We start from the raw sequence: 12,669 nt of genomic DNA on the forward strand, positions 1-12,669 counted from the left end.
CGCTTGCGTCCATTATTGCGACGGAAGCAAGCGATGCTTGACACGGTAAGATACTTGTACGTAAGACAGATCTATTTGCCGGGTAGTATCGCGTTTAGTGCTTGTTCAGTGGTCGAGATGGCCACAGTCGCTTAGCGGTGTACGCGCCGTGCCCCAATCGACAAATCTAGAGACAAACAACGAAAGAGAGCCCGTTGCACGTATCTAGACGTTCGGTGGACGGCTGGACGGTGAGCGAACGCAACGCCGATCAGCCATCAGGCCATACCCTTTTGTTTACTTCTAAAGAGAAAAAACTGAAAGCGAGGAAGGCTATGCGATGACATGGGACGACGATTCGACCACTTGATCACCGCCTTCTCGATTGCCTTCTCAGTTTCTCGCAGGGTCATATCACAAGTACGCGGAGTCGATTCGTTGCCGGATCGCTCTAGTGGTACCGTCGTCACTGTCGTTGTGTGTGACCATATCTCTCCGTCGGAACTCTGTGGAGGAAAATGCCGTGACGCCGTAAACGATTAGTTGACTGTCGATGCCTATCGCGCGCTACACTGTATAACATGCATACGCGAATCGACGTTACGAAAAACAAGCTGTTATTACTGCTACGCTAGCCGATACAACTCAACAGAGAAACGGTACATATTTACGTGTACTTTCTAAGTACGTGTAAAATTGAATTGCAAAAAACTCTATATTGATGACGAATGTTATTTATTGCTGGAGTTATCAATAAATATATAGTAGATACCTATGCGAACATAAATAAAAAGTGCTATTGCGGATGGTCAAGAGTACTACCGATCAGTAGTAGGTTTGCACCTGACACAGTTTGGGCATTTTTTTGTTTAAACTATTTTTTTCGAAAATTGCTCCGTAAAAGTAAACGCATCCCCATCAATCGTCTGCACGAAGATACAGTCAGCACAATAGTCATAATGCCGTAACTTATGAATTACTTTGTTATATACGAGCGACAACTCTGTAATTTCGAGTCGTATCAAATAGGCTGTCGTTCGCGGATGACGATACGTCGACTCGTGGTATAGTTACCGTCTTCACTACCAACTACGGTACGTTCGCTTACCTGTAAAGGAAAAAAAAAACCGGATTATAATATGGAACTAGCGTTGACGCATCTTTTGAGTTTGAATATGCTTCGTCGCGAACTATATGCAAGGCTGGTATTAAAGCCACCATGAAGCAGGTGTACAGGTGCGCTATTATTATTGTCACAGTGACAGATAGCAAATATATGATTTTGGACCAGGACGCATGATCCGTACCATACTCTATCTGTTTATCCGTTACGCTTACTGTAGTGCTTTTTTTTTATTTACACGTAATATTTGGTCATGGTAAATTAGAGTTATTAAATTATTAACACTATTATAATTATTTACACTAAATAATAGCAATAATAATAATAAGCATATTTTTTTTCGTATTAGCGTCAGTACGATGGGCAGAGAGGTGCTGTAGACCTGGTGGCCACATCGGCAGCAGCGAAACCAACGACCTCTCATCATAATTCATTGATGTTTGATGAGAGGAACGATTTGGTAGTGATTCATTTTGTGGCGCTGGCAGTCCGTGCGGTGTTGTTGTATTATAAACCTGTTACAACTTCGTACAACAGCACTGACTGCCCCTGACGCTGCGATTGATTAGCCCCTGACTGTCTACGACAAGAAACTCAACGAACAATTACTTTTTGATGACGGACGTCGCACCAACGATTTCGTCATCTACATAAAGTATAACATCGGTAACAACACAACACTGACAGCACAGTCCTGCTTGAAGTCAGCAAAAGACGTCATCTTGCTTCAGTGGCAATGAAGATTTAAACGAAGCTTCGACGTCTAGCAGCTGAACGAGCGTTCGCATTGACCTATAATTCAATCGGATAATAAGGTGAATCTTCGGTTACCAAGAAGTAAAAGATCTTAATGGAAAAAAGAGACGACGACGAAGAAAAATGTCGGGATAAGAGCTCGTCCGAAGTCTAAAAGGCCTCGTTAGCGTTTTGTCGGCCTCCTTTACTTACTGCTTCTTTTTGCGAATTTTTCGTTTACTGATAATCAAGTGTTAGATGCCATTGGAAAGGTCTTCTTTTGCTTTAGAAGCTGTTATTGTTTTGTTCGGATTACCAAATTTTATCTTTAAATCAGGATCGAAAAATTGGTATGTCGGGCGAAAATAAGATAAATTTTGCTCTATCTTAAAAACTGCGAAACAACCTCTCAAATTTATTCTGCATCACTACCTCCGAAATCAGATCAAGCCGCCAGACTTCACAGAATTTGGATACATTCGGTAAATGTAAGCCCGTGTCCGTTGAGAGCATACCGATGTTTTCTTTTTGAGAGCACGACACAGCACATATAGCTATATAAATAACTAGATCGTTCTACTTTTCCTCTCGAATTCACGATTTTGGGCAAAAAGGTCCATTGTATAGAAGAAGAATCAGGCCTTAGGTCACATCTGTTGCTGTAAACGTGCGTTTGATGAAATTATATCATTCTGTTAAAGACTGTTCTCAAAACAATTTCTATCGCACTAGAAAAATCGAGCATTCATCGGGCTTCATTAGACTGAAAAAGCCATTTTTGGAGTTTACCAAGCTATTTTTGACTAGCGTAACGCCCATCTGAATAACTAACAAGTGTTGATTATACTAGCTTTGGGATCTACTACAATCATTTTCAGAACCCGGTAAAAATTCAAGTTGACCCAAATAAAACAATACAAACGGGCTTGTAGAGCAATAAAAATGGATTCCAATGGAATATGCTATTGGACCACCAAAAAATGTAAAACGCTCTACTTTTGGCGACGTCGTTGTTCCCTCGTGCGATGATTGTCGTCAATGCTGAAGTACAAGAATAATAAACACAAAACTTCGTCGTCTGTCGTTCCGTTCCCTCGCCGTCAAGTGCACAGGCTACCTAAATCTACCTGCAAATCCAAAACTACCTACAACTATTCGGCCGACGGTAGAGTCTGTGGTTCAAGGACACGGCATTAGACAGAAGCGAAAGGCCTTCGCAGCGGGAACGTCACAGTTCTCATACAGGATGTGATACAAACCAAAATATTGAATTGTGTTAAGTATCTCTTTAGTCTTACTTTGTATTGTTTTCTTGTCAAAGATACTAGTATGCGGATGCTGAATTTACAATTACCCCTACGATAAGGCTTTGCGTGACCACGCTTGAACAAGTCTTCCTGCTATTCATTAAACAGCATCGAGTCGCTGCAAGGCGGTGGCAATTTGACAAATGCCGCTGTGTTTCGATCGAACGAGGTGACTCAGTAAGTTCTCATGAGCTCTGCCTGAGTACTTCATCTTCTATCTCTCTTAGTTGGTGAAGGATCGCGTTCGATTACTTGATGATGAGGCATCCGTACGAGATACTAATATAACACGAATAGCTTACGTTGATCACGCTCACCACACCTGCCTTTACTTGTCTATTCATAGAAAAATAAAGGTGCGTTCCCTTCCGCTATGTTGTAACGTGGCATTCGTCAGCCGGGTGATCGAGCGAGTTAGCGAACGATGAACTTGGCGAGCGGCCGACGAGCACGCACGTTCACTACTGGCGTCATAGGTATACGTATAATATTGTATGTCATATCTGTGATAGGGCCAGCGGTCCTCAGTCGTCTACCAATAGCTCTCGTACTAGCTGACCTCGGTTCTGCGCCAATCGTAAGTAGTTATAGCCAGTTATGGCCGGCGAGGAGTTGACTGACACTACGTCGCGCTTTTTCCATAGATGTTGCTGCCGCTATTACTGCGGAGTTGTATTTCATAGGCGACTCCCTCAACTGACTCGTACACTGAAGTCGTTGCCATCAACGCTGTCCGTTGTCTGGCTACTTTTGCTGGCTGGTCGCACGCTGAGACCGCACTGCCATTATTGGCCACCGGGCGCCAGCAGTTACGGCAAGCACCGGCGGCCACTAGTTTGCTGCCGGTGACCGGCTGGATTTAGCTACCGCCTCGCCGTGACCAGGGCACAGGGCAGCGAACGCCACTACACAGAAAGTTTGCCGCCACGAACGGTAACTGCTACAATATTTTCTGTTACTGTTGCTCTCGCGGGCGCTACCACTGCTGCTGTTGAGGCTGCTGCCGCCCCTGAAGCCACCAACGGTAACGAAGTAAAGGCAGCGTCTTAAACGAATAAATGCTGTTGCCGTATTGCCTTTTCGTGAGCGACACATTCGTTATTATCGTTCAGGGAACGAGAGATAGGGGAAGAGGGGACTGGAGAGAGTGTGTAGAAGAAAAGATGGTATATTCTTATCCGTGCTGGCAGCAGCCGCCGGAGAGTCGTATCGTATCGTGTTTCGTTTATCAGTGGCTAACGAATGGCGCAAACACTTTAGCGGATTTAGTAGCCCAGTGGCCTCCTCGGCCTTCTCCTCCCCCTCCTCCTTCGCCTGCTCCTTTTGCTCCTCTTTTTCCCTCATTCGTTTTGTCGTTATGAGATCCCTCGTTAAACTGTGCTTTTTATGGATGTACTTAGAGGAAGATGAGTAAGCGTCGACATGCTTGCTGTACATCGATATCGTTGCTGTTTCATTATTGGTGTCACTGCTACCCAAGGCGAAAACGCCGAAGCAGATTGAAAAGTGCTTGCGTCGTCGTGCGATTCGCTGGCTTCTTTTATATACGGGTATCATAGCTTGCATACGGGTGAATAAGTAAGGATATCTGATCACGCTCGCACTTATCTATATATACATACATATCGATATTGTTAACGAGAGAAAGCAGGAGCGGCTGGTTTTGATTTCTGCCTTTTTGTATTCGGTGTAGATGCTTACCGGAAACGATTGTTTTTTCTAGCACTCATGAAAATCATTGCGTATAAGGGAGTGCGCGCTACGAATTCCATTTTTATATGCTGTTGTCCTAGAATTTGCATCTAGTTTGGCGAGAAACAGTTTGAATAGCTACATTCGGCTTACGGAATCATGTTTATATCTTGGTTATGTTCCCTATTATGAGACCCTACTGCTGCGCGTAACACCAGCTTTCGCGAGTCAGCCCAGCCCAGGACACCAGCACTTACAGAATCGAAACAATGCCTGAATTCTTTCGATCTGTATACATATGTTTGGCAGCTAAGCAGATTAAGGCTTACTAGGACTTCCACTGGTTAACTTGTATTGCGGGCTTTAGGGGCACATCTCACTTGCTCCACCCACCCTTCTGTTAGTACGTCACTCACTGTTGCCATCGGATCGCATCCCTTGAGCCACTTCACGGGTGTGGATACACTGGCCAACCTCCGCCAGTCAAGATTGCAGAAAACGAAACAGCAGAAAAACGTGTACTGCCGTTGTAGACTCTGACAGCGTTTTCGCTAACACCGGCGCGGTCGCCGCCGCCGCCGCTGCTGCTGTGCTGCTGGTAGTATATGTTCGGCGCTGCCTCTGGCCGATGTTTGTCCATTCGTCCATGGTCGGGTCATCGTGGCTAACAGCCGCATCACGAAGTCGTTCGTTACTTCAGACACGCAGTAACAGCAACACCCTATCTGAGGAGTCAATGCCAATGGTAGTCGCAGAAATGAGAAGATCGCCATTATCAGAATGACCTCTATTTCACCGCCATGATGCCGAATAGTTTCAGACGTACGATTGGCAGAATCGACGTGCGGCCGCAAGTTCAGCGCCACCACTATATCACTAATCTCACCTGTCCCTCAACTGCAAACTATCAACGGACAGTTGCATCCTAACGCCAGAAGCCGCCGCCGCCGCTAAGTATTATTGCTGTCATCGTTCTTTGAAGAAGGCGTTAAAGGGTCCAGGTTTGGCCAAACCCAACAAAAAACGTCGTCCTGATTAATGTACGTGTAGCTGTCGAGTCACCTGGCGTAACTGCTTCCTTAACTGGTACTGATAGCACCTAAGCTGAAGGTGTGTGCCTAATTGGTGCAGTAGTTTTAACATCAGCCGGCTAAGTGGCTAGATAATACGAATTGCATCGCATATGATTTCGCCCGTGTGAGAAATAAGTACGTACAGGATAAATCAGCGGATATGTGTATGTTTATACGTACCGAAGAAAATTTCTGCATCTTTTAGCTTCACTGCACCACTCAGCACTTTATTGGTAATGCTAACAATGAAGCAGCAAATAGTTGTAAGTAAATAGAAAATTTTAAGTTGAAACATGCACGCTAGTTAGTAGAGCCTGAACCGATAGACGGATCGACCGATCGGCGACGGCTAAGGTGATCGAGTAGCGTTATACAAAAGAAACGATGAGCTGATTTCCGTATTTGCTCACGTGGGCACTCAGCTTACGTATATGATGATTCCGCTTGTGTAGGTCGTATACATGCGACCTACAAAAAAACATACATTTCTTACATACACAAAGCATACGTAAATACATACGTTTCTGTCTGCGTGTTCTTAGTTGTGCATGTGTTTGTGTATACATGATATATATATATATCAACGAACATACTTGCTGATAATACCCAATGAATGCTGCTGGATTTCTTCCAAAGAGATGCAGTCGTCGCCGTCCCCTTCATTGTCGTTCTCACGCGTGCATAGTCTTATTACATTATTGTTACTATTACATTTCTCAGCATCTCCTTATTTTCTGTTATGGTTTCATTATAGACTGGAAAAATCGCTGGCCCGTTTTGCTTGTGAAAATCTGCCAAAATTCGTCGCAGTGCAGCACCGGTAAAAGTAGCAGCGCTAGCGCATCCGGTGGCAAGACGATAATTGAAACTGTCAAAGGCGAAAAGGCACGTTGCATCGCGGCGCAACTTTGGTTCATTGCTTTTTTTGCCGCCTCGACCTTCTTCTCTATTCATCTCTCTTCCTTCAGTGTTCGGTTTGATCAACAGCATTGGCTGCTACCAAAGTAGCCTTGAAATCACCTCCTCTCTCCTAATACCCCACAATAAAATTACGAAGCACCTATACTGTCTTTGTTCATCCTCCGTGTGTCATTCAACCGCCGGGAATGGATTCGGAAGAGCCATTAAAAGATTAGCAGTGTTATTTCGACTCCCATTACCTCTGCTCCCGATGTTTACTTCTAAACCGATCCCCGATCGTCTAACCCTCCATGATCCACTCGCATCCACCCGGCCACCTCGTTTTCGCAGTTGTCACCTGCTTGCCTGCCGTTCGTGCAACGACCCGTCGACGTTAATGTTGTCGTAGTTAGCTTTAGCAATACGCTATTGCTTGTCATTACTGTCACCTTGACCGCTAATAGCCGCAGCTATTACCAGTTTTCTGCTCCCGCTGCTAACTTTGCCGACTTTTAGGCTCCCATTATATCTGGACTATACGAAAAATGGGACCGCGAAGTGCGGGGGTTTGCTTCCAAGCACCGAAACAGATCCAGCTCCTTTGCTTGCACTAAGTGCGGAAAGAGAGAGAGAGAGAGAGAGAGAGAGACTTAGAGTTTCCGGCGGTGTCTGCACGTTATTTTCATCGTATGCTTTTGCTTGTCCTATCGTCTTCCTGATTCTTGTCGATTTGCTTGGCGGCAAAGACCCGATGCAAGACAGCCGCCACAACAGCAAAGGATTTTTTAGTAATTTTAAACCAGCTCAGCGATGTAGCTTTAGAAGAGTTCACACAGCGGCAACAGCAGTAGCAGAAATAGCAACAGCGCCCCAAAATATTCCTTCTTCAGTGTCGATTTAGCCGATGGCGCTCACTGGCACCAGAGTAGCCCTACAATCTGTCGGACTTTTCCTAACCGCCTGACGGCCTCTGGGACGGTGGCTGCTACCGCTTCCAATGTCCCATTGTGCACTCTTAGACCTATGGATTCCAGTGGCGAGTAAGCATCAAACTATTTGGGGGTAAAGGCGTGAGAAGAGCACAGTGTGGGATGTAGAAGGGAGTGACCATGTTGAACCCACCAAACAAGACAGGAAAGATACGATGAAGAAGGGATCCGCCTTCTTCTACGAACAACCATTACCAGTCAACCGACCAGCCGCTGACCAAAACGGGGGCAGAAGGTAGGCGAGAGCGCGCGGTATCAACGGCGTTATTGCTTGTAGCAACAAAATCGATCGATTCTTTCGACAGACAGCAGCAGATGCGGCACTGGCCTGTCTGCCACCTTTCCATAAGAGGTAAAAAATGAAAAGGACCGAGCAAAAAATAGGCCTGCAGAAATGGCAGTCGCTGCCGTCTGCATCGTGGACGTGTGCCGCTGTCATCGGCCACGTCATCAGCCCGAGTACGTATCATCACTGCCGCACCGGTAGCTGTCTACATTACTACCGTTGGCATAACCGTTCGTGTTCCCGTTTATGGCACACGACTTTAGATGTTGGTCTGTGGCTAGATATCATGAGAGACGACGATTTAGAATGCGCGAAATGCAAAGTGCGAGTTGAAGATGCGTTTGGTACGATAAAACAGAAGGGGTCAGATGTATTGTTAGGTATCGTGGTCTGTATTCATTGATAGCTATTCTTGTCGACGATCGTTAGCTTTAGACATAGCCATATCTATCTGAGTGCGTACTTGTAGTTTTGGAAAACTCAAGGACAAAGAAAAATCGATTGGAGAAGCAAAAGTCGTACTGGCGATCGTTTTTGCAGCAGTACAGCATGTGCATTATATATAGATAAATAAAAATCATCATTACGTTTTTTTAGATAATAGATACCTCGCGGAACGTCCAGGATGCGGACACATGAACAGACGGGAGCGCTTAACGACAAACGGTCTTTTCATATTTACGCTGAACTAGAAATTGAATGACTGGCGAGGGACTGTATGAAGACACAGTGATTGAGAATCGCTGAAAATAGAAAATTATTTTCTAAACAGAAAATCATGTTTGACGTTAACTGCATCTGAAGACGGTTATGCTAAACGTGATTATATCTTATCTCAAAAAGCACTATCCAATTGTATGTTTTGTTGTCAAGAAGAGAACAGAGGAACGGGTCGGAGTAGAAGAGACCATCCACTGCTCTATGAATTCCATATACAATTACTTTTGTAGTGGATGTCAGTCATCTGATGAAGTTCCTCCTGAAGTTCCTGAAGGACCTGAAGTTCGAAATATTTTTTAACATGAAACGACGGAAGCGGCAACGACAGCTAGAGAACGTCACTAATAATAACTTTCGTAAAATCGACCAGCTATCGGACCGCTTAGTTATTGGATACTACGATAATATCAATAAAACTCCTACGAAAACAACTCTTTCTCTCTCTATCTATCTAACTTTCCCTTTCTCCCACTTACTTTCTCGCGTCGAATAGATACTTTGGATTGTCAACAGCACGTAGTGCATGCTGTGTACGAGCTTCTTTCTTCTCGCTCTATTTGTTTCTTTCGCTGTGTCGCTTTATAGCGAAGAAACTCGCAGCCCGTGGTCACACGTATACTGTAGGCAGATGGTGGTATTATAGAATAATAGGCTGACATTGTAAAAGGCAGATAGACTCTTGCAGAAGAGACGCATGAGGATCGTTAAAAGGAACAATTAACCTTTCACTAGTCAGCATCCGACGGCTGTGTTAAGAAAATGAGGCATCGGTGATGGTGCCCGACCGAGAGCATAGTGAAACTAAAGCCGAAGAGAGTGGACGCGCGGACCAGCGACCGTGCGATCTAGGTATCGAACAAGCTTTCCCGATACAGAGGAATGAAAGTTTGTACCGCCGCCGTTGAAGAAAACAAGGAAGACAGAGAAAACAAGCAAATAAGGACAGATGGACGGACGGACGAATGAACGAACCTGAAAGCAATGACAAGCGAAAGAGCGCTGGTTCGAACTGAGGCTCGTATGTGTGTCGATGTTGGTAAACGGTAATAATGGTAAATGAATGATGTTGCTGTGGGCAGCGGCATCGGAAGGATGACAGGAAAAGAATGGGTAACTCGAACCTAGTGCTCCTAGTAGTAGTAGAACAAAAGCGGAGGCCGACGAGGCCCTCACCATTCTCACTCGGCCACTGTTTCTCTCACACAATCGGATGAAACATCAAGTATACATCTGTTTGACTCCCGACCTAAATCTAAACCGTTCTCTCACTGTTTTTTACCCTTATTTTTCTCTCTCTCCCTCCTCTCTCTCTCTCTCGCTCTATATATATATATATATATACATATATCTTGATGGTCCTGCAGTATTCTGTCCGTAGTGTGCGGACCCTTCCATCCACACCTCTTCGCTATAACAACGCGACTCCTTTGGATTTAACTACGAGATTCGTTCAACGCGGCTATCGCTAACGCTTTGTCAGCGCTTGTCGACTGCTTATCTGTAGCTGCTACCTGTCTAATACTTCTGGCGGCTGAAAATCTGTAGACTGCGCGATCACTACAGTTGCTGCTGCCACTAACACTTTCCATCTAACGTTCTTCGACTATGAAAAAGACAAGTTATTACCAAATGGAACTAACTGCCGCTTAATCGACAGAGGGGCGAAGGACGATCACTGACTATCGACGCTTGGCCAGCCGGCATTCGGCTACAACGTTCGCTTGCTAGCACTCCATCCCGCTGGCCCTTTTTCAGTAGATGTTGTTCGTTGGCAGCCCTCGCACGCACGTCCGGGCCTGCCAGTAGGCATCGGTACGCCATTGCTGACAACTATTAGATAGTGGAGGGGCGGTGGCGAAGACAACAACGATGGACACATCTATAACGGCAATGCCATTGGAAGCGGCGGGAACATTAGCCGAAACAGAAACTCCTAGAAAAGTAGATGTAGATCCCGGCGGAACAAGCAGTAGCAGCGGCAATGCTGTCCGCTCGCCAGCAGTGGGACATAGTAAGAGCAGCGGCAGGCAAAGAGCGGTCAAACGGCACGGCTTTCCCTTAAACAGGTTTCTTGTCTTCGTCTTTTCGCTTATCTTCTCTTTCCTGGGAAATGTGACGACAACCGGTGCATGCACGAACATGTTACCGCTAGCGCTGCTGCTCTTATTGGCAAGCAAATATCGGCGACAATTGCTACCGTCCGAGATGCTACTGCAGCTGAAATGCGGTATGATGCGGTCTAGCCTGGTCTGGCTTGGCCTGCTACTGTTCCCCCACAAGCGGACAGTCGTACCGTAGAGAATAGACCGAGCGACCGACCGATCGAACGACACATAGTGTTCTTGTACATAGCAGAAACGACATGGCTACATAGGGCTTCTAGCCAGACGCATAGAAAGAGATACACATAGATACAGTTAGGCTCATAGAAGCATTACTATGCCAGTACTATTACGAAGAGAATGATGGAACAAGCGGCGGAATCGGTCACCGGCCATTAAGGGTTGGCCTGGATGTCCTGCCACTAAATCGTGCCACTTAGTGTTTGCCACCTCCCCGTTCCCCTCTCCTTTTCCCCATCCCCACCTACCCTTGTCCATAGCTTTTTCCTTTCGATGCAAATGTACGAACGTATATCTGTTGTCTGAGGTGGAAGAAAAGCATGGCATACATTGATTAGAAATAACCACTCGATTGACCACTGAAGTAGACCTGCTAGGTGGAACAGCAGAATCCCGCTGCCGAAGCTTGATAGAGGCTGATACTCGTTGTGGCGTTGTAGCATTAGTGCAGGACGCTTATCTATTGATTGTAGCTGCGGTAATCGTTACCCACGGTCGCGGTAGTGTTAGTAGTTACAGGCGGCGGCGGTTACGACGCCCATACCGCTGTCGGAGGTTATCCCCTCGAAACAAAGTGCTATTGCGTCTAGTGGAACCGGCTTTGGGAGTAGGAACAACCCGCTCTTGTTCGACAGCGCCACTCTGTTTCGCCGGTTTTACGACGACAATGGCGACAGCGATGAAGACCATGACGGCAGCGACAATACGACGATCGTTTAGGTAAATACTGCGGCATGATGGTGCTTGTGGCTAATATGTGGTGGCGGTCAAGGACCGCCAGCGCCCGGGCAGACGGGCCAACGATGGCAGGCGGCACTCAACACACTTTGCGACGTCGCCGCCAATAAGAGATCAGGTACATGAGTGCTCGCGAACTTGATGTACTTCTCTACAACATTACTATTACTTTTGGCAATAATAATAATAGTTTGATGGCTGTAATGGTAGCAGTCGTAATACGAATTACGCTGAACTACGACAGCTCGGCAAATGTTCCGCAACTTGCTGCCTGTCTTTGTTTCTCGCTGTTTGCATTCTGACCAGCTCTCTTCATATCTCTTCCTTCTTCTCTAGATATTATCTCTATGTATCATTCCATTTGTAAAACTGTCGAGGAACTAATGCCACAGACTAGTTGGTAGCAGTGTCTCGTGGAATAAAGACCAGACAATGATTTCTGGATGGTTAACCTTTCAACATAAAATCATTACCAAGCGCGCGTTCGTCTACAGGCGCTGTTCGCTGTTCATAATCAAACGATGGTGCTTGGTCGCTTCCCGTAATTCCCTTTATCATTTACTACTGTTAGCTCTTCCTCTCTATGTCGTTCCCGCTTTCAATCTTTCCATCGAATTTTTGCTCGTACTCACGTTTGGCTAGATGACAGGTATTGTTCCAAAAACAGCTACTGCTTCCACAGGTCTACATGACACAATTAGGTGGCGCAGAAATGGCCGGTACCACTTTGTCTCGAACAGTGTAGAGCCCTCTTCTACCGTCTTCATCAGTTTCTAGCCTATATA

General features: G+C 45.8%; 1 protein-coding gene and 1 long non-coding RNA gene across 6 annotated transcripts in view; both read right to left on the reverse strand.

Moving 5' to 3' along the window:
- LOC111255035 (uncharacterized) overlaps positions 1 to 12,669 on the reverse strand; it is a 564,494-nt gene that overhangs the window by 306,105 nt on the left and 245,720 nt on the right. The gene's annotated exons all lie outside the window — the stretch shown is intronic.
- Positions 694 to 7,830, reverse strand: LOC147754480 (uncharacterized). Of its 2 annotated transcripts, none has more exons than XR_015316788.1 (2): positions 3,192 to 7,830; positions 694 to 1,087 (listed from the first exon to the last, which is right to left on the reverse strand). It is a non-coding gene; the product is annotated as an uncharacterized LOC147754480 (long non-coding RNA). The 2 variants fall into 2 exon arrangements; XR_015316787.1 differs by having other exon boundaries at positions 2,834 to 7,830.

The sequence above is a fragment of the Varroa destructor genome, unplaced genomic scaffold, assembly GCF_002443255.2.
Source record: "Varroa destructor unplaced genomic scaffold, Vdes_3.0 BEIS01000007.1, whole genome shotgun sequence".
Classification (NCBI taxonomy): Eukaryota; Metazoa; Arthropoda; class Arachnida; order Mesostigmata; family Varroidae; genus Varroa; species Varroa destructor.